Genomic DNA, 3,904 nt, shown 5'->3' with positions numbered 1-3,904 from the left:
AACCACTAAAAAGCACGCTCAGGACAGGATCTTATTAGACATAAATTGCGTTAATAATTTCCTACTCATTTAAAAAATATGTGCTTTGTAAATGGTTCATAATCTCAAAAGTCCACATCTTTTTATAGAAGCAAAGCAGGTGTCATAACATGTCAAGACCCCAGGATTCAACTAAGCTTCACAGAATTATGCTCTCATCACAAGGCCATGCAGGGTCATGCTGTGACTTCTCTGGCTCACATACATGTGACAGTCTGTCCTAAGGTGTACAACCTGGCAACAAGGGGCAAATCTATTTCTAATCCAGACCGAATATAAAATGGATGTAAAACATGAAATTTGAATTATCAAAAAAAGAAAAAGTAACATGAATATAGGGTATAGGTTTAGATGAACCAAGTCTGTTCATGATTTCTTTAAAACATTTCGCAGCACATTTCTGACATCAGTTTATAGTGGCACATGGATGTTTTAATTTCTTGGGGTCAGTTAGAGTACTAAAGTGGGTTAACTTAGGCCTTTACAAGTAGCCAGATGGACAGTTACATCATCAATGTATGTTGGGGAATAAAAACTGAAACAAGTCTCTTTAGTTACATTTTAGCCATGAAACACAGGCAACTGAGTGTCTGCTTGTTACTTGTTTGGGGAAATGTTGTGCAAGAAAGGACATTTTCTAATAGAGCAGGCACTGGTCAAGAAAAAAAAGCCTCAGGCAGTTCGCCAGTGCTGTCACATCTCATCTGCATACCAATATTTCACCTGCATTATTGATTGCGGTACTTTGAATCTTTTAGTCTTTCTAGCCACAATAGACCCATAAAAAACATCATGCATTATGAATCATGACACGAGGCCTGTCTCTTACAAGCCTCGCAGGGGGCACAAAAACATCCTCAAAGCTTAAGACTTGAAGTTACGGCATCAACCTGGTGCCTGCAGCCTGGTTGTGATAATCTTTGAGCAGCTGGCCACAAACAATGGGATAGCACCTTAGCAAGTTGGAGCTGAACTTAAGGTCATGGATGTAGCCACTTTGCAGCAAGACAACCACATCTTGTTTATGATTTCGGTGTTTAGAAACCTGATGTTTCAAAAAATGAATGAAAAACACAATCAGAAATCAGTGAAAATATCACACAAACAACCTCAAACCCCAGATTCTGTGGTCATATCCTGCAGCGTGTCAAATACAGAAAAAGTAGCATGGATTCTTCTCTTCTTTTATTTAACCCGAAGTCATAAATCTTCAGAATCCCACAGTTGGTTAACCATCAGTCCTATGCTGTTACCTAGTATTCCACATGACATTCAAATACCTTTATTAGAACAACAACAGAACCATCCTCCACTTAAGTGCTAATCATGCAGTCATATGTGAAGCATGATGGGTAGAGAAAATAATTTCTGTCCACAAAGCCAATGTATACTCAGAAATGCAGCTCCCTTCTCTCCACGTTTGGAGCTCACTGTGGTTGAATTAGTGGCTAGACATAAAACATAATGGCGATACACTTTTAATGAAAATGTTGAAGAATAATCACTCCTCACTGGGCACATGTGTCTGCACTAGAGGCCAAATGCAGAATATTTCCTTTGAATCATTGCACTGGGCAAAGAATGAAATTCATTTGAGGGGCAAAATCATTTCGCAGGCCTGCTTTCCATTCACTGATGAACATTTATGACTCCTAAAAGTACTTAATGTAAATTAGTGTATTTATAATAGTTTAAACCCTTCCAAAATGAACTAAATCTATCAACAGCAGACGAAAGATGTACCAAACATCTATGCATTGGGTTGAAGTGACACAAGTTGAACTCGAGCTGGGTTAGCACCCCTTTGTTTCCCAACAAGGTGCAACAAATCAGTGTAACTTCTGTTTGAACAGGTAGTTTATAAGAACCGACACCTGTTCATTACAGCAGCCTGGCAGGAAGTGGAAGGTAAAAATGGGAGAAATGTGACAAGTTAAAACAGGCCAGATCTGAAAATGTACCACCTACAAATCCCGTGGTAAAACATTTTGCTATATTTGCTATGTTTAACAGTGAATGTGACATTTTATAAATTATAATTCAGATATTTTGTGCACCTAAAAAAATGTTTTTCATGGATCACGCTGTTTGTTTCACCATAATAGTGTGATGAGCCAGTTCATTCTTTAAGATGAATTCCAAGTATTTTAAACCAAGATCTGATGTGTAGGAAACATTTATGTGTCTCAAGACGTGTTATCACCATATTGACTTGCTATCTGCTAGATCAGGATCTGATCACAACAGAAGGCTGAAATACTTTGTTTGATGAATAACACCCATCATTATAGCTGAAAGGTGATCAATAAGAAAAACCCGATTATGCAGCAGTTATGCTATGTGCTATCTGTAAATCATGGTGGTCAAAACTAAGCTGGAAAGTTAACAAGAGTTGCTTGCTTATGGTTTTGTACAGACCTTGGATCCACAAGTCTATTTCTTCTTTTTTTTAAAGTTTACAAACTGTCTGCTCTCACTTGCAGAAAAGTCATGACCACAGATAAAAGGGCAGACGCATTGCTTCCTTATGTTGACTGCAGTCTTGGAAAGCACATTGTACTTAACAAAGTGCCTAACACAAAATGTCTACATCTATTAAATCAAATAAAAGTTAATCCAGTACAGAACATGTTGGAGGTGTTGGTTGAACTTTTTATGAAGTCTTTGCACAGAATAGAAAACTTAACATCTCTGCTTTCTACTCACTGAAGGTTTTGTAGCTCTTATATTGGATTTATTAGCTTGTACATAATCACCACTTAACATTATGCAATTAATAGCTGCTTTATGAAATACCTCTTTGTTGTTAGGGATGATGGACAGCTTGTACATAACTAAATAGTTGGTACTTCTACAGAGTATTTGTAGGTATCTTTCAAATTGGTTTTAAATACTGGAATTTTTAGCTTGCATAAGAACCATTTAGGTGTTTTGTGCTATCAGAGCTTCAATTTTCATGTCTTTCATTCTGATATGGTAATAGCTATGATAGGACGTATGATGGTATGAAGCAGCCATTACTGTGGAACCATGCAACTTCCCTTTGCTCAGCTTTTCTTCAGAGGTAAGTTACTTGCAAAGAATAAATGTGTTGATCTGCAAAAATGTTTCAGAACATAAAAATGTAAATGACCAGACAGGCATTTGACAACTGTTTTAATTTGCAAGTAGTTCCCTTGGTGTGGTTGGAATACTGAAAAGTGCTTAAAAGTAGGACGGCACCTACATAACTGGCACTACAGCAGTGAGATTGTAGGTGTTAAGATCTTAACCTAATGAAGCAACATAAGATGGACATTGATGGGAGGTTCTCCAAAGCCACCCACTGTGACCTTCTATTAAAAAGAAAATGCAGATGAGTGTGAAATTAACTACATAGAGTTTGGTGTAATCTTTCTAGGAAAACGCAGTTTGCTGCTGGCAAGGTGTTCTGTTAGGATACATGACAAAGCCTTTGGTCCATATGAAACTAAAATAAATTAGCCTTTACAGAAGTTCAACATAACTTTCTGTTTTTTGTCCAGATAGTATAGCAGTATAGTAAAGCCAATATTTGAATTAGGGGAAAGGGGAAAAAAACCGAACATATTTTCAAATCCAAACTTTCGTGAAAATTCAAATTAAAGTCAGAAGAAGTGAGACACAGATGTCTCTGAATTGGGTACATTTCTAAATACTCTATACTTCTCCAACTACAGATTAATCAGGATGTTGATTTATAGCACATCTACCCGCTTCTTACACTGTCAGTTATTTTACACATCATATCTGCCAAGCCCAATTTAGTATCTCTTACAGATTTGTTCAATTCGGACAGTTTGTCAATATCAGATCCAACATGTTTTTACTCAGTGAATAGCTACAG

The sequence above is a fragment of the Oreochromis niloticus genome, linkage group LG9 (genome assembly GCF_001858045.2).
Source record: "Oreochromis niloticus isolate F11D_XX linkage group LG9, O_niloticus_UMD_NMBU, whole genome shotgun sequence".
In the NCBI taxonomy this organism is placed as follows: domain Eukaryota; kingdom Metazoa; phylum Chordata; class Actinopteri; order Cichliformes; family Cichlidae; genus Oreochromis; species Oreochromis niloticus.
This window is presented reverse-complemented; position numbering follows the sequence as displayed.